General features: G+C 43.2%; 1 protein-coding gene across 8 annotated transcripts in view; it reads right to left on the reverse strand.

The window, feature by feature from the left end:
- Window positions 1-19,535, reverse strand: part of BIN1 (bridging integrator 1) — a 97,725-nt gene that overhangs the window by 62,390 nt on the left and 15,800 nt on the right. The gene's annotated exons all lie outside the window — the stretch shown is intronic.

A 19,535-nucleotide genomic window follows, 5' to 3' on the forward strand; every position in this document is an offset into this window, starting at 1 on the left:
CTTGGACCAATGTTCAGTTTATCCTTAAGGCTGAGTCACAAGTAATGAGCAATATCCCCAAGAAGGGGGAGTACACAAAGGACCTGTCCCGCTTTCTAAGCTGCGTGTTACATGTCCATGCTCACCTAAGAATGCCTGCTTCCCCTTTTCCTACAAAGCACAGAAAAAGGATTGTCTGGCTGCAGCAGATTCTTCTATAGCAGTTGCCATCCTCATTCCAAACCCAGTAGCCTTCCTTGAAGCAACTACAAGGTACACGGCTGTAGCAATGGCCCTATGGGGACACGCTATCCCCAACTGCACCATGTGCTTCACCCAAAAGCTCAAACAAATCCAAGTTATTGTGTTCAGTTTCTCCCCATGGAGAGAGGCAGTCAGTACTCACCATAAATGAGTACAAAGACTCAACTACCTGCTGCACTGAAAACACAAAGATGTTAATTGATACTCATACAAGGAGGATATCACTTATATATCTGCATTCTCTGTTCTGTAGAGGCACTTGGATTACTTCATGATGTTCACTAGGAAGACTAACTGAAACAAACTTGCATAAGCTTTTGTTTTTAAGATGCTCCCTCCTGTGCTTGGCTCCCTTTGGGGAGACTTTCCTCAAGGTATAGGATATGAAACAAAGGATTCACATCACTCAAAATACTGGTTATCAAATGTACATCATTATATATAGTGCATCATTATTGAGTGTCCTAGGACCACAGGTAAACAGAACAAGAAGAATTGACCCTAACACTCAGACTTGTTCAGCCCAGGACAGCCAGCAAGAGGGCAGAAAAGGCTCTGTCCAGGTACTCCAGCTCTGTGCATTGGTCAGTCTCCTGTGTCCACCTCATAGGCTGAAGATAGGAATGGCATTGTGGCATAACACAGGGCTAGCAAAACTGCAAAGAGAGTCCAAGGTCCAGAGACTCACGTTGCTCCCACACTACCTCCATGAGTCTAGCAGATCTTAGGCTCTTCCTACACCTGGAGCTGAAGAAGCTGGCTCCCATGCTGTTGTTGGAGAATTGCTGTCTTGATTTGCAAGCCAATATTGCTGTGCTCATCTGTAAAGCCCCATTTCCATGATAAAGGAAATGGTGCTAGAACCTCAGTTAATCTTCTGCTATAGGAAAAAGGCCAGGATGAATTATTTTCATTACCTTGGTTAGCTCTTCCTGTTTCTACTTCTCTCAGCATCTGCACTAATATCTGCTGACCTCCCTCCCTGTCTCAGCAAGACCAACATCCCAGAGAACCAGCATAAAGAGCCTCTGCATCTATAGTAGAACTTGCAGGAGATTCTCCTCCCAGCCCATTCCTACCCCACCGGCACTACTCGGTTCTGAGGGAGGTACTAAACACTTTGCTTTCAATTTCCACCCTGTGATCAAATCACTTTTCTAAATTAGGCTTTGACATTTCCCTGCCTTAATGCCACTCACTCTGCAAAGCCTTCATAACCAGCATCTGCTAACACTTTAACTATAGTATATTGTCAACAAGTAAACTAAAGGAAGACAGTAGGAGAGAAAGAAGCAGCACAATAGGACAAGCTACAAGCTCCAGATAGGGATGACACAATCTTCTTTGCAAAATCCCTCCCTCTTAAGAGAAAGGAGTCTGTTGAGCACAACCACCTCTTGAGCAGAGCTTTTTCTTTCAAAAGTTAATGTTTCTTTATTCAGAAATCATGTATGATGACTTCAGAGGATAGAGTGAATAATTTTACCAGCCTCAATCTGTTTCCTGCACCCCCAACAGTTATGAGAGTAATTCCCAGAAACCCTATTCTTGGATACTTACCTAGGCTGCAGGTTCCTCCTTCACCACTGAAGTTTAAAACATTTCCACATGTTGTATACAGGACAGGCAGCACTTTTTGGCAAGTTCAAGTCACATTGTTTAGACAGTAGTGTGTAACTGTTCCAAACATCAAAGATAGAAGCTGAAGTTCTGTGTGCAGGTGCTCTCCCCTGTAAGGCAAGATGCTGTATGCTTGACAAGAGTCGGTCACTGTGTGGGTGCCTGTGTTGCCCAAGTTTTCTAAACATGCATATTTCTGCATAATTCACTAAGACTTCAGGACTCTAACCAATCTGAACCATTGCAGGTGGCTGCTAACAGAAGAGGCAGTACAGAGTAGCAAGTAATTTGTGTACATCCTATCACATGAATTTAGTCTCTCCAGAGACTACACCGAATGCACAGAAAGCTCATCAGCCTTTATTAACATCGATGAACCCATGAAAGGTTATGCAAACCATTATGGAAGGCAAAGCCATAATAGTCTATGACATTATACAGAACAATAGTAAAAACATCTTAAGTGTTTCTATTTATTTTATCCAGACAGCCTTCAGGACTTATCCAGTCAGGTTTCTAAAACATAAATCCTCCAAAAGAAGGCAAAATCAAGCAAATCTTCACTATCCATGAACAAGCAGTCATATCTTGAAACCAGTAAGATAAAAAACCATGAAATCTCCAGTGAGCAAGTGTCTTCATGTTTTTTTCCTCTCTTTGCATGTAATTCTGGAGTACTTATGAGAAGCCTGGAAGCTCATTTATTTGCCTACAGATCTGACATCCCTGCTGCTTGCTACTTTATGGACAGTTCCATGTTACACATTAGAAGCATCTGATCTGTGAAAACGTGTATAATGCACAGAAGCTTCTGAAATTAGCCTTCATTCCAATAAATATAGATTAAAGGCGCATTACAGTGTTTAGTCTTTTTAGGGTACTCCTTTGCTTTGATGCAGAAAGGTCATCTAACTGATCTAGTCTCCTCTTTGGTACTTTCTCCAAGTTCCCGGGATATCATCAGGAACATGAACTGACAGATGGTTCATTCTATACCTCTTATATATGATTCACAGCATGCTGGCATAGCTTAATGAGTGCAGTAAAGATTCCTATCCAGTACAGAGATGCCTTTAAAAAAAAAAGTTCATAATCCTTTATCTTATCCCAAAGGCTCACTTCTACTCCCCATGCAACTGGCCTACAATATCTAAATCTCTGCAAGTTTACTAGATTGATTCTTGGTTTCCCATAAAAGAGCAGTGGAGCTTTGCTGCAAATCAAGAGATCTGAAACCAAAAAGCACAGCAAGTACCATGCAGCTAATCTGTGCTAATTCCAGCCTCCTACAGACACAGTAATGAAAGAGATAAAGATGACATTCAAGTGCACACAAAGCCCAGGGGGCTCAGTCAATTTTTTGTGGCAACAGCTTTGGCAAATAGCCTATAAATAACAAAATCTTTTAAGAAACAGGCAAGCTCTATATGCACTCCCTTGCTTTTACTTCAGTTAGCACTTGAAGTAAAATTAAAATTGCCCATATTATCTTTAAATGGATCCATCTGAGTTTTAAAGACAAAAATTAAATAAAAATCAAACAGAAAACCCCAACCAAAAACCAAAACTCCAAACTCAGATCTTCCAAATAACCCCAGGATATATTTAAAAGCTACACCACAATCATATTGTTCCACCTAAAATGTTACATAAAGTAATGATTTTTTTAAAAAAAAAATTAAAGTCAGAAATAGAATTGCTCCCCTGTCAGCAGTACAGGCAGTGTTGTTTACAAGCTGCCCTAGGAAAAGTCCAAAAGATGCTTGCAATGACTGTTAAAACTGGCATTGTGGAAGACTTCTTTTATGAGAGCCTACAGTAACACCCTCTCAGTAGTCAACAGTGAGAAGACATTTCTGAGCAAGTCAGTAGGTTTTCTAAGTCATACAATCAGTTCCCAATTTTCTTTAGAGTTTGAGAACAGGTTGCCAAGCACAAGCCCTCTCCTTTCAGCAACTACTCTGAACACATCCACATCAGGCAGATGAACACTGAACTTAGAGAGCTTTAGAGGGAAGATACCATCGAAAGACTAAGCCAGGTTGGCCTGGCAGCAAATGCTGCCATCACTCCGAAGCTCATATCCAGAATGTTTCATTCTCTTCTCCTAAAAGCACAAATCAAAGGTGAAGGACACAAGGACACCTGACATACCTATATCAGGTACATTGCAAATGACAGAGGGACCTTCCACACTTCACCATCCTGCCCACATCAGGCATGGATTTACAGGCAATGTGAAAGGGGATGTTCTTCCCATGTTACCAGTCACGTATGTGTTCCCACAGCAGGCGATGACATGAGCAGTTCAGCTGCTCACTCTTCCCTTCTCATCATGACCATGGCTTCCATACAGTTCTGGGCAGACTTCTCAAGTGTTTTCTTCTTAAGTGACAGACAATGTAAAGGCCAGTCAAGAGAGCCCAGTTCAGCTGACATTGCCACAGGGCAGAAAAGGTACTGTGCTGAACCTCTGTCACATTTAGACCACACATCAGGGATTGCTGACTGTCTGTATCTGAGAGTTTGGCATACGAAGGGGGAGGGTGGGAGAGGCACCACAGGCTGCTTTTCTTTTTTTCAATTTTCTAAAAGGGCAGGGGGAGCAGCAGACAGAAGGCTCCTTCATATGCTAAAGCAGCAGCATTGCTTGCTATATCCTTAAACAGGGTACAGGATGCAGCAATTAAATGAAATAATTTTTCATGCTCATCTTCTCCTCTCAAACCTTCACGTCAAGATTTGCCCCCCATGGCAAAGCATTAGGTGCTCCCAATTACCAACTCAGTCACTTCTGTTCTTCGTGCAGCTTCCCATTCTCAGATAACCAGATCTGATTCAAGCTCAGCAGCTTTTATTTTTGACTGCAGTCTGAGAGCTCAGTTACCAGCCTTGGACAAGAAGGCTCAGCTCCACTGAGGAGTGTCGACAGATGCTGAATATATTACGAACAAGTGGACATGAGCTGTCGCTCCCAAGGGAAAAGGCACACTGAGGAAACTTTGTAAATCAGTTAGAGTTGGGTCTGTTAAAAGATCTCCAGAACTCCTTTTGTTCCTGCTATTCACCACCATTAAAAACTGTTCCACAAAACAATACAGGGGAGACGGTTTAAAGCTGTTGAAAAGATTTCAAGGAGAATATTAGGGAGATACGACAGGGCTACTGTGAAATGGCTCAAAACATCTCTCATCTGATGAGGTGTGGAAAGAAAGAAGTTTCTCATTCCATCTTCCTCCAAGAAAAGCAGCACCAATCTATCACTCACAGCTTTATAGATATCAGATGGTGGAACACCTAGGGATTTTGATACTATCCCGTTAAGTAGCTACTGAAATAATAAGATTCATCAGATCAGCAGAGTTCTGCACCTTTCATTCATAGGAGTGCTGATGGACTAACTCCTCCCTCTCACCTGCATCTGTACTACACCATGCCCCTGAAAGTCCCAAATCCAGGCAACCAAGATTGCAAATTACAGCAGTAGTGCAGCTGCAAGCCTGGTCTGCTTTGCACCATCACTTACTCTATGCAACCTCACAACAAGAGGCCTTTCTTGTTCCAGATTTCTTTGGTAGGATCCTGACCCTGGGGGGTTTCACCCTTCAAAATTGCTGCAGTACTAAAGCATTATCTCACAAGAATGAATGTGGACCACATGTCTGGCTTAGCAAAGTGCAGAAGGGTCATGAAGCACATGGAACTGAAATCCCCCAAGTCTCCTGCAGACAAAAGATGCAGCTCACTCAACAAATATCAAGTGACAGTGCAAAACACTCCTAGCACTACTTATGTAAGCATAGTGTTGCAAACTTTAAGAGCAGGGAGTGTGGGAAGTGGAAACAGAAAGGAAAAAGAATGGTGAAAGAAAATCATTTCCAGCAAATCTTCTCCCACCTGTCATAGGGAGCCAATTGCTCCTGACAAGGAACTCGACAGCAAGGTAAAACAGATGCAAAGGAGTGTGGACTGCTGACAGGACAAAACAGCCCTTCAGTTGATGCAGTCAAGTCCCTCTGCCCCAATCATACATTTGCACCTTCATTTTTGACAAAAAAATGAGCCAAACTCGGAAGTTTTCCTTCCCTATCATGGATGGCTGAAAACCCTTCTTTAAACACTAATGTTGTACTGAAATAGATTCATCTGGTGTAGGCAGACACCCTCTCTGGACACTCCTTGCCATCAGATCTTTCTGCCCAATAACTGTTAGCACAATCTGAAGTCACAGGTGAACTCTCCAGAAACACGTTCAATGAGTTGTTTATGAAGGGTTAAGTTCCACCATCTTTCATTGTCCATTTTTCATGATAATGCCGGATAACATAGGTGCCAACCCTCTACCCATTTAGTGGAGGATACAGAGTGTCTAGCCTTCAGAACCAAGTCTGAAAACCCAAACAGAAATAACTGCCTATGTGACCTGCTGCCAGACTAGGCCTTGGAGAATACAGTATCAAAAGAAAGTCATGTTCCTGAAAGAATGAAGGCTTACAAAAGGTCTCTAATGGGAGACAAAGCCTTTAGGTCTCCTTTAGGTCATTCATCTGAAATAGGGTTCTAAATGATAGTATCCAAAAGCTGTTCCCACTCGACCACCATTTAACAGCATAAATATAAACTCAGGACACCTTTGGCTCAGCCACCACTGGACAAGGATCTGCTCTCTCACTCGCACCGTGCTTCAGCACTACCTGATGAGGACCAAATGGGACAGGCTTCCCTGACAGTGCTCATCCTTCAAGGCAGGGCTGAGAAGCACATTGCCAGCTCTCTTGTCCTGGGCTTGTCTCCTGTGGGAGGGAGAAGGATTTTTCTCTTGCAAAGGGATTCATTAGCAGAAGAAGCTTCTGAAAGAGTAACATGGCTGCATGTCAAGAAATTAAGTCTCAGCAGTCAGCTAAGATCACAAGCTATTTTCAGATGGCTTATGGCCATACACCCACAATACATGTCATTAGCTGTGCACAGGTGGCGCTAAGGCTATCAGCCAATTTCAAGTTCGGCTTGACCCCAAAAGGCCCCAAAACAGTCCATAAAATAGATAGCCCTGTAGTTATGAATATTTAGCACCTATTGCATGAGCAAACCAAAAGTGCCAAAGCAGATAACAACCCTTCAATATTCAAGAGATCTTGAACAAGGACCCACTGCAATCAGCATCTGAAAATTCACACAGGTTTAACACTTCCCTCTTTCATATTCAGCCATGGTTTAAAATTCCAGTGCTACTTTTATTTGCAGAAGCCCTCCCCCTGCTTTATCTTTTTAAGCATATACATGTAGAAAAACACAAAAATCACCATCTAAACTTAGATTGGAGAAGTTAGCTCTGCTGTAAATGTCACCAGTTTTAAGTCATGGCTGGGAGGACAGCGAGTTTGTGTTACTGTCAGTCAAAACTCAGGCAGAGATATATTGCTGTATCCAACACCATTGTCAGCTGTCTCCTCTAAAGCAAACATAGAGTCTATTCTCAGAACCTGCAAGTCCTTGCTGTGGCCATTAATAACCTGGGGAGCTGTCAGCAACCTGCGTATAGCTCTCCCAAGGCCCTACTCCACACATCACCCCTTGACGTTGCAACCTCACTTAGAAAGGCTTGAAATTGTAAGTGAACCTTCAAGGCTCATGGAGAACAGCATCATTTTCTATATGAATCAGTGTACTGCCTCTGGTCTGCTGACCAGCACACATGTGCAGCGCGAGCAGAGCCTGTGCTCAGCTCACCTCCATCATTGCTCAGGTGTGTGCACAAAGAGCCAGCATCTGCTTTTTATCATCCAGTTCCTGAGTAACACCTTATCACAGAGTGAGAGGGAAGCAGCCTCGCACCTGCAGTCTCTCAGAGAGCCCTTTTCAGAGATGAGTGTAAGATTCTTTAAGAAATAGGTTGATTCTCAATAATCTGGGAGCAAAACCCATTGCTTTCAGCTGAAGGATTCCAGCTTTGTGGCAATGTTTGTGGACAAAAGGACAAAGTCTTGTTACACACTATGGACATAAAATCTCCAACATAGGCCTTTTCAGGCAGAGTAGAAATAGTCTGTAGAGAACAAGCAGAGTAACTGAAAAGTAGGCATATTTTTGGCTTTCTGTATGGAGAAAAGTTGGGCAGTACCTAGAGGAGGAAGATATTTCCCACACCCTGGTTCTTAGGCTATGTATCACTGCAACTACAGCCACCAGCACCTGAGCATTCCTTGCTCACCACATTACTAATCATCTTTCAAGTATCTGACAGTCATCCACTAAAAAAGCACCTGCATGTCTACAGACATCAGTCATTCCTTCAGTCCTTCTCTGTTGTTATAAGACTGACACAAATATCAGAAGCAGACAAGTTGCCAAGATACCCATGTGCTCAAGTGATGCCACCCAGTTACCCACTCCTAGCCTCTCCCTTGCTCTGTGACTTTCTGTTCACCATCCTCACACAGGAGGTATATAGGACTAATGTCACAGTTATAAGTGGTCTCAGCTTCTGCAAAAAAGAGTTCAGCCTTCCTGCATGGCTTACTTTGTCCTTAGCACACATTCAGAAGCAGTTCAAATGGTATCTTGGATACTCAAGGATCAGAGTCTGGGTTTCTCTGTTCTCTCTTGCAAAAGTTGTGCAAATCAAAGTCCTCTTTAAACCTCTTGAGCTGTTACAACCTAGAACCATAAATTTATCACGGCCAGGTAATAAACTAGAGGGGAGAGATCTAAAGTTTCAAGGAAGGTATCTTATCTTGCCAGAAATTAACTCCAGCCACATTTTCATTAACAAGCCAGGATCTCCACTTTTAAAATACAACTCCCTTTCTCATCCCATCTTACTTCTTGATAAGCCAAAGCCACCTGGCAGTTTTTACACAGGTTAATGTTTCTCATTTAAAAAAAAAGACAGGGAGAGGGGGGGAAGGTTAGCTTCAATTCAACATAAGGAAAACACGACAACATTCTCGAGCTTACATATAAACCAATATTTGCAGGTTGGCTCAGATTTTATTTTTTTGATTGTGCCAGTCATGTTGTTTACCAGAAGCTTGAAATGGAAACAAAACAAGGGTATTCTAGTCTGAATCCTAGCCCACTGCTGCAACAGGAGCTCTGCTTTTTTCTCTGTATTTGTGCATATGGGCCAGCCACGATCACTGAAGCAGGCAAGAGAAAAAGATAATGACTATGTTGTAACACACACTATGTATTTAGCATAAATTTCACTTATTATGGAGATACTGTTTGTAGTATTTGTAAGTAGATGTAAGTCCTCATGCTGGAGCAACTGTAAGGTTGCAAGCAGCTAAAGTACACAAGTGACAGCAGCCCAGGGTCAAAAAGGAACTTGCTCTCCAGAAGAAAATCTGGTATGACTTGTAGCTTCAGCTGTGACAGGTGTTGCTCTCTCAATAGGAAGTCCAGGACCACCTCTGGGCTCACCACAGAGCTAAGGAAAAAGTATCATTTTCTGTCACACCAAAAACTTCAACCACAAAAACCTTTTCAAGAGTTCTCTATGGTAATTCTCAGGTTTTGGGGGTTTGGTTGGTTGGGTTTTGTTGAAAAATAGGAAAAAAAGAAAAAAGCACAAGCAGAAAGTTTCTACAGAAAACACTTTGCTGCTGAAAACCTGATTTTGTCAAGGCTGTCAGCCACGTTCTGTCATGATAATGAAAATTCATTCATACAAACCCAGCTACAGAAGATTAAAGACCACTTGACTTCTGAGTCATTCCATGCTAATCTTGTTATACGGGCTAATGATAAAATCAGATGTTTACCTAGAGCTCAAAGGTCTTGCTGACATTCTATGGTAAAGTACACTTAACTGTATAGCTAGCAGCACTCATTGGAAAGAGAGGGACAGAACAGGGTCTAGTTGCTTTTATCTCCTCTTGCCCAAGAGCTTGTTTGCAAAGGGTTTCCCAGAGGTAGCTGAAAGCAAGTCCAGGTAAAACTCAGGCTCAGTCTCTGGGTCACAGCAAGACTCTTTAACCACATCACTGCTACTTACAGATGTTGTGCCCCACTGTTGCCCAACCTTGGTTATATCACCACCATCTGCACAGCTGTGTTAAGTCCTCTCTATTACTCAATATGGTCTATGAAAGCACCACCAGAAGAATATCTCCAGGGGCTAAAACTGTCTTTGATGCCAAGATTTCTATATTTCACAAACTTTTTTATATTTTCTTTGCAGTACCATGAGCCAGGGCCTTGAAATTCCACCTTACATAGCTTAAGTCACAGAGGTTTTATTTTGGCATGTGTACACTGGGGTAAATCAAGGTGGATATGAGTGTTTCTATCCATCTGTATGGGATTATACAGGCTGTAAACTCTCCTTGGTCTACAGTACAAGAGAAAAGAATGTTTTCATGACTACAGACCTCCACGATTTACCATACCAAACAGATCACTGCATATTAACTGACCCACTGGCTGTTACAAGTAGTCCCGCGGCAGATGAGCTAACTTGTTGGACTACTCAAGGGCCAATGTATGAGTATGTGTCCTGTCTAGGACACAGACCACAGGCCAACTATAAAACCACTTCCAAAACTTCCAAGCATATAAACAATGCTTGAACTGGAGAAGTCCCTCTCTATAAGCTAAGAGCATTCATAGCCTCTAACATTTAATTTCATATTCAACATGTTTAAAAGTGACATACAACAGACACCTTACACTACATTGGATGACCAAGAAGGATTCAAGTACACAATCTACTTAAGAAGTTAGACAAGAAACCTGCTAGTACACCTCTAGTGCTGGACTCACTCTGCAGCAACATGGACACTCAAGTCCCAGCCACCCACAGGGAGGTGCAGCAAGTTAGCCCTAAGAGGAAGCTGGCCAGATTCCTCTTCTGTTCTGTGCTGACTGTGCAATGCTACCACAAGACATGATGGCACTGTAGGGAAAACACAAACACCCGACTGCGTGCACTGAAACACTTGAGATCACCTCATTTTCTGTGCTGCAAAAGAAAAGCCACTTCACCACCACAGTGACAACAGCAGCAAGCCATGACCTTGAGGCAGACCCAACAGGGAAGCGCTTAAATGCCAACACTCCATTCAATGTCCTCTGTTGTTCGATCATTGTCACAAAGCTTCAGATGAAATCCAAACAGCAAGAAAGGAATAGACAAGCTTTTGTGCTTCTACCCAACAGGATGCATTTAAACACTCTGTTATAACTCACACGAAAAGTTCTCCCTTTTAAAATCTGCCTCATTTAAACCTTAACTATCTCCAGACAGTCGTGTACAACTTTGGGTAATAATCAGTATCCCAAATGGGTATTTTTAAAGCTTTTGCCTCTGGAACAGGGAGTACCATGTTTGCATCTTTACCATAAAGCCAACACTTTAAGTATTTTTTTCTTCAAGATTATTATGTGCAAGTCAGTTTGTCCTCGCTTGTCCTCCACATGAAATACAGCACGGGCCAGTTCCACTTGCCCGGTTCCTTGCAGTGGATTTGCTCCATCATTAACATGAGACTGACTTTTGTTTTGGTTTGGTCCCCCTTATCCTGGTGGTTCCCCATTATGCTCCTATTCTTACTGCTGCTGAAGTCAGGGAAGAGGCAGAACCAGCAGAAGGGAGTCAGGACTTCAACAACTAGAGTGATTTAAGATTTTGCTCACCTACTCAGAAAACTAAATTCCCAGAGAAGGAGCCCTGCAAGAGCAGAGTGCACATCTATGTTCAATGATAATAGGGAGGGTGGCAGTGGTCAAACACTTAGAGTAAGGCAGAAACATCAACAGATGATCTGGCAACATAGGAAGCATCAGAAAGATGCCACAGTTGACACATTGGAGCTACTGCAGAAGTTAGTTACTGCTTTTCTGACTGCCCTTGAAAACGATTATCAGTCAGGAGGCGAGCTGAAACAAGACAGCCAGGAAGACATAGGCATCAGCCAAGGAACCTCTATCATGTATTGCCAAAAAGCATCCCTTTGGAAGAGACATGGGGATCAATGAGGAGGGTGTTTAGTGCAAAGCCATCTCACCACTCTGGCAGACAGATCTGAGTAGGCAATTTACCTTTGCTCATGTTTGGATGGACACTGTGACAAGCACTAACCAACATACTGTGCTCTAGCAGTTCAACATAGCCTCTATGGACTTAAAGAGCACCTCCAAGAATACAAAGGACACACGAAAGGTATGCTGTCAGCAGTCATCAAAAACATCTTTAGAACAGAGAGAAAACCCTACTAAGGTTTCAGACCATCACTACAAACCAATCTGCTACATCAGGTGCTGATCATCATGGGATCAAGAGGATTCCAGATGCAGGAAACCATGTTAGGAACCAAATAAAGACCTGAGCTCACTTTGCAAAAGTCATGCTAGGTTTTGGGATGCTAGTTCAACCTTTTCCAATTTGTAAACCCCTAAAAACACTTTCCCATGAGGGTACAAGATCCTCCATCATTTTCCTGCACACAGAAACTTGTCAAGCAAAGGAAGTTCAGTTGAGTGACACAGAACATCGCGAGCTTTATGTCTGTACCAAGGAGACTATATGAAATGGTAAGAGTTTGAGAAGGAGCAGAGTTGTTCCCTCATGCGTCATCCTCAGGGCTGACACATGCCACATGTCACTTTCACATCCCGCTCTAAGCCTGTCTTCACTCTGATCTCTGGACAGCTCAGCACCCATGGCTCCATTAGGATAGCACCTGAGGCACCTTTGTCCAGGAATCAGGCTATTCTGTAGAGCTATTGCTGCCAAGAGATCAAACCATGCCCAGCTCTGTATCTCCAAACCTCATGTCAGAGGACAGCAAAGCTAACACTTCCATGGTGATCTAACATACTTTTCAGATGAACTAGCAGAGAAGAATTTATGGGAAAGGAGAGGTTAGATATCTTGGGGGAAAGAAAAAATATTTGGCAGAGGAAGCAGCAGTGGGAAGGAAGGCTGCCTGTCCTTGAGATCCCCCTGCACAGTGAGTAACCAGATACCTTATGGGCTACAGAAGCCATCAAGAGCTGCTGTTCCCAGGTTCTCTTTGGTATTAACCAAAGAGAGGTAAGATACTGCTTCCACTGACTGAGTCCTAATCACAAAATGACAGGCCATCTGGCATAAAGGGAGGTAGAAGTGGAGCAGAATGAATGGGAAGAGGAGTGAATGGAAAGAGGAGCTCATATCTACTGTCCACCCATGTAAGCTGGAAAAACAGCTTTGTGCACCATGATCTCAAGATCCATGCTCAGAGTAGGCAGGGAAGAGAGCTCAAGTGGAGACACACAGAATCGGCACCATTTACACAGATCTCAGCTTTTAAATTAAATTTTCTTACGAAAAAGGGAATTTGAAAACTCCTTCCTCAGAAAAACAGGCTGAGGACAACTCAGGCACATGTGGAAAGACCACAGGTACCTGCCTATGCATTATTATTTGCTTAGAATCTCCAAGTATAAACAGCATATGGAGTGCCAGAAGATCCTGGGTTGAAATTACAAATCTGGTAATGAACATAAGAGAACTTTGCCTGATTGTCAGTATGTGGTCTGCAGACTTCAAGGCCCATAAAGGAGAATCATGGAAAGCAAGTTCTGTCACTTACAGAGAAGGCCAAACCCCTGGAAAAGAAAATTAAGGCCCGATGACTGACTAAAAGTTTTGAAGCCCTGCTCTAGTTCATCTACAGCATGGATGAGGCTTTTTTTAATGAGATATTCCTCATCATGATTTTAAGGGAATCTCCTTCAATCTTGCTGACATATTTGCAGACCACCCAGCTAAAGGTAAGGGGAAAAAACAAATAACCTTCACCTTTGATATAACTCAGCTTCCAGGTCCAGCCTCTCCAAGAGAGGCCAGTACTTGGTGCGTCTGACAAAAGAAAAAGAAGCACCTTATTAGACTAATACAAGACAATCTACTCCAATTATTAATAAAGACTTAAATCTTCACAGGACTGGAGCGTCTTTCATATGAGGAAAGGGATGAAGCTGGAACACAAAAAGTTCCACCTAAATATCAGAAAAAAACTATTTCACTATTCAGGTGAGGGAGCCCTGGCACAGGCTGCCCAGAGGGGTTGTGGAATCTCCTTCCTTGGAGGTCTTCAAGACCCGCCTGGAGACGTTCCTATGCGACATGATTTAGGTGAACCTGCTTCTGCAGGGGGGTTGGACTAGATGATCTCTAAAGGTCCCTTCCAACCCCCACCATTCTATGATTCTATGAAATCTGAAGTGAACGGGGTAAAAAACAAAAGAACCATAGCGGCGAGTTTTCTTTCCAAATACCTTACAAAGGTTTCTCTGTCTGCTACAGTTCTCAGGCAGAAGTTGGAGGAATTGAGTAACATCCCTTTCTTGATCCCCAAACACTGAGCCAATACAGCTGTCCAAACGTGATACGTCCCATATACACCCAGTAATGCTGATAACCCAGTCACTAACCTTCACATTTAGCAATACATGTGTTGTGACTGCAGCAAACTGCTGGGAGCAAGCGACAATGTCCCTCCTTCCTCGGCACAGAGAGTGTCAGCACCGCACACGCTAACCCACACAGATGTCTTTCCAGTACAATCACATCAGCCTCCTGGGCAGCTTGTACAGACTAATTTTGGCATGGTTTTAATAAAAATGAATCATGACAGCAACCAGCAAGTATCCCACAGCTGCTGCTATCCACACTAACAGCTCAGGAAACCAAATGTGGTCAGTGCCCACCGCTCTGTGCCTTCATTCCCATGAGACAAGTGCCATCACCTAAATACTTCTACTACCACCTGAGAGACAGAGGTGAAGGCTCTGAGGTTGTCATCAGCAGTTGCTGCAGCAACTGCTCGTTTTCCCATCACACTAGATGATGCTGCAGATACCTCCTGGGCACAGGAGGCAGAGTTTTGAAGACAAAACACAGGCTTTTGAGCTCATTGGTAAGAGACATGCTCTGTGGCCTCCATCTTCCAGCAGTCATGGACACAGAATAAAACCTCCCTGATGGATCCCATCCTGCCACAGGTTTCGCTTCCCCCTCCTTAAACAGCTCTGTGCACACAGCTAAGCAGAGACAGGAACTGGAGTGCTCCTACGAGGGGAACAGAAACCTGAGAAGGGAGAACTTCCTGTACCAGGTGGGTGTTCCTCAGCTTATGCCTGGACCCCAACCTGCTCCTCCAACTCCTCCTCAGCAAGCACTGCAATTCGGTATTAGTAACATGCAGCCTGCACAGTATTAAACCTTGTACTGCCAGAACAAAGACAGGTTTAGGGGGTGGAAACAACTTAGAAACAAAAAAGCCTATACCACACAACTGAGATTACCTGCATGAAGTTATCTTTAGGAGTGAAGGTAGAACAGGGAATAAAGTCTATTTGTTCCTATTGATTCACTGTTTGCTGTCTGCACCTGGCTATAAAGGGTCATGTTCACCCAATATTTAGATTCCTTTTGTGCAAACCTCAACTGCCACTTTACTCACACTTTCTCTCCTCCCTCTCCCAGAACATGACAGGAAACACTCCCTGGCTAGTGCAGCAATGCCAAGCTGAGGGCCGGGCAGCCCAGGAGGCAGCGAGAGCACTGCATGTGTGACACCCTAGGAAGAAGCAAGTGCCACGAAGCACATCTGTGGGCCTGGCTGCAGCTCCCAACAAAAAGGGCCTTTGTCCCCAGGGGACTTTCAGCATAGCTGTGCCAGAACCAACAGGGATCCATTCCAGCAGTGCAAGGAAACAAGATGGGAAAGGAAAAAACAGGCTGAGCTTCTCCTACCTCCCATGTACTTCTGACTTGCACTGAGCAGGGCTGCCTGTCAAAGTGCAATCCTAAGGGTAATACCCTAAAAACCTTCAGGCTAGGAGATATAGCATCCATCTTCTGTAGACAGCTTATATATACAAAGCATTCAAAAGTATTGACACCTAATCTCTTCCAGGTGAAAGATCTGATGGTCAGTTTCCAGAATGAAAGCTTTGCTCTAACACAACTCCTGCAAGAAACAATAGGACCTTCCTTTGAAGCACATTCTCCAGCACAGATGAGTAGGAGCATCTCCTCCATCTTCCTTTCCAAAGTAGAGCTATCCTGCTTGGGGAATGAAAAGAAAATTTGCCTTGGAGTGGAGAATTCGCCAAAGCACGGGAGTCTCTGGAGAGACCATAGTCACTTTCCTAACAAGGCCACTGAATAAGTTTCATTTCCCACTCTCTTTTCTGCCCCCACATCACTTTCTCCCCTTGTGCTAACCTAAGAATTTGAGTGGCCATATACTGAATGGGACTGAGAAACAAACCTCAAACTAAAATAGCAATATGGATCAGGTTAAAAGCAACCAATGGTTTCTGACATCCCAGCCTGGCTCACAAGGGGTGGAACTGGTTTTCTGAGCAGCAGTGTCTACTTATGCCCTCTTACAAAGTGTTATGCCATTGTTTTCCATAAGTCACACTAACTGTGAGGGTCAATCTTCAGCTCAAGAACTAGATTCAGTGGCTGGGCAGTTTGAGTAGAATTTGTACCACTTCGAGCCATGAAATCCCTGGAAAACAACGAGGTTTAGACTTGCCAAACTTGTATTTCAACAGAACTAAAAATTCATTCCCATTTCTAAAGAAGGAGAATCACAGCCAAGCCTTCTCCTATTTCAAGACAAGCTGGCGAATTCCGGTTTTGGCATTTCAATTTTTTTTTTAAACTCTACAGTATAGCAGGGAGCTGCAGATAAGTCAGACACACAGCAAAATCATTCCAATTCGAAGTGGCTTAGGAACTAGTTTATTTTCTGGAAACTTTAACTTCACCAAGAGTAATTTCCAAACCTCAGTTTTTGCACTTCGATAATGCTTCAAGTTTTCACCAGGACTCAAGTGTTTAAAAACCAAAAATTTTAAGCCACATACAATATGACCCAAAGTTATGAAGATAAACCTGTAATGGCAAAACTCCAAAGGCATTTCTGTGTGACCACCTTCCATATAGCTGCTCCACAGAAACAATATCCAGCTCTGGGGCAGCCAAAACAGGTTGGATTGTGTACCAGAATGCATCAAATGCTGCAAGGAAAAACTTACAGGAAGGCAAAACTCAGAATCCAGAGGTTTCACAGGTATCATGAACTCATTGCCCTACCTACCACGTTCCTTTCATTTAGGTATCACTGAGCAGGAAATGCACTCCTGAGTATCCAGGGTCCCTAACTCCATGCACCACTCCACAGCATAGAGAGCAAATCTCTAATGAAACTTTTAGATGAGAGAAGAGACAATGCACCTCGATGTGTTTAACAACCAGAACCCTACTACTAAATGCAGGCTAAGATCAAAGAGGCAGCTTCATTTGGATTCTTGTCTGATTGCACAGCTGCCACAGGCAAAGGGTAAAAACGATGGGAAGAGAAAAACAAAAATGATAGCAAGAAGGATCTAGAACAACAACTAAATAGATAATACTGGGGAACAACACAAATCCTGAGAAAGAAGTCTTAGATTGAAAGAGGAAGGGTTGCCCGTGTTTTAGCTGGTCAAGGCCAGAATATCTGAAGAGCAAACTGTCCTACTTGACAGCTTAAGATTTTTCAAGAGCAAGAAAATACAGTCAAAGCAGAGGCACGTTTCCCTACAACAAAAAGGGACTGGGAATACAGTGACGTGACCAGGCTCCTGGGGCTTCCCTGGATCTCACTGTCTGATGAGGGCAATCAAACCCCTTAAGCACTTGGTTTCCTGCCAAGTAGGGTGATGGCTGACAATGACAGTGTGGGATTGAAAGGAAGATGTGATTGGAAGGGGAATTTTAATGATGTGCAGCTGATGCTATCAAGAAGTTAGGTGCTTTGCTAAGGTAGATGAAAGGAGATAAATGTATGCAGAAACTGTGCTGATCACCAATACCTTGTGAAGCACAACTATCCAGCTGCAGCTATTTTTCCATGTGCACCTGCTGATGTGCATGAAAGGCTACATCTTCCTCCGAAACAAATACAGAACCTGCTTCTGCATCAAAAGAAACACATGCGTCGCACAAAAACACTGGTGCTGCCCCCGCGCTCTGCAAGCACAAAACAAAAACGCTTTCTCATCTCAGGCTCCAGAACAGGGCCATAAATAAGCCAAAGATTCTTGCTGAAAGCAGGCAGTCACCACTGACAACACAAGCCTAATAAATTTGTTACTGCAGAGAGCAGGGCAGCCTCAGCCACATTATAACAGCGCAGTCCTGAGGAGAGCAGGCTACGTGCAATGGCTTATCGCTCCTATGCGTGTATTCAAACATTCTTTTCACCTCAACACAGAATCATTTCCTCTTTATCATTTGCTGATGTCAGAAGGAGACCTCCAGACTACAAGTAACTTGCCCGTGGCTATACAAGGAGTCTGCAACAGTGCTACAAAGAAATCCTAAATTACATATAGATCAATACCAAACATTAACCTTTATTACAGAAGGAATGGAGAAACTGTCACAGCTCTCTTCAAAACCAGGAAAAGCTGCACTGAAAAATTGCTATTGTCACAGCTTCTGTTTGATTTTGTACCAATCATGATGCCTTTCTGTATCATTACCTTTCCATCATAGTAGGGCCAATATTCTCACATAGTTCCTGGGGAGGCACAGTAAAAATCAAGTGCATGATTTCAGAACTCCTGAACATTGTTCCTTACCTTTGCAGAGACCATTATGTTATCAGTGCACACTTGCAAGATAAAATTCCTGGCATACAGGCAAGCCTAGCTATTGCTGGAGGAGACAAAGATGTTGATTTTGTTCCTGGCTCTCTTTCAGACTTCCAGGTTTCAATGAAGGCTGGATGAAAACCTCTGTTTACTTTTGCAACCTTGAGTCAGCTTTGCACATGCTGAACCTCAGCCACACGGTGTCTTTCCCTTCAGAAAGGCAAGGTCACCCTAATGCACACTGAAAGCCAGTCTAAAAGGTTCAAAATAACATTCCCACGTGGTAATTCTCAAACAAAATGAGATGTATTGATTGAGAGAAGGGACTGAAGCATCCAGGATTCATAGATATTTGTCCTAAAATATTCTAACACGGGTAAATACACAACAATTTCTCCAAGCTTCTCATAGTTGTTTTCGCCATCCATGTGTTACTAGCTAGAGGCAGTTCTGAAGCCCAAAGAAATTAGTTGAACTTTCTTTCAAGGACTCTTCCAACCATCAAGATTCTGTGGTTCTGTGAGTTGCACTGGCCCAGCATGGACAAAGCACAAGGTGTGACTAACCCTACATCATCTCCTCCTCTTCTCTCCCCTGGCAAGACTCTCCCAAAGCAGCCACAGCTGACTTCAGCAGAGGATACCTCAACTTCCATCTTTTTTTCTTTACATAAATGTAAAAAAAAAAACAAAACAAAACAATCCAAGCCATCCCTGACTGACAGCTAGAGAAACATGAGAGACAATGACAGAAACAAACAGAAAGCAGATCAAGGCACTTTAGTAAGGAAGCAGTAGAGCCAGATAGCAAAGGCGGCAGTAAGTATTACACATGAATTTTCATTTCTCAGCCTGTCACCATGAAAACAGATTCTGTTTTCAAACATATTCTGCAAGTTTCCAGCCAACTTGTTAACAGCCCTGCTTACCCTGGCCACAGCTTCAGGATAACACATTAGAAATCTGTCCAGGTTGGTACATGCACATGGGTTAGCAGAAGAGCTGCCACTGCCAGGTGTGGTAATG

The sequence above is a fragment of the Colius striatus genome, chromosome 11 (assembly GCF_028858725.1).
Source record: "Colius striatus isolate bColStr4 chromosome 11, bColStr4.1.hap1, whole genome shotgun sequence".
Taxonomy (NCBI): domain Eukaryota; kingdom Metazoa; phylum Chordata; class Aves; order Coliiformes; family Coliidae; genus Colius; species Colius striatus.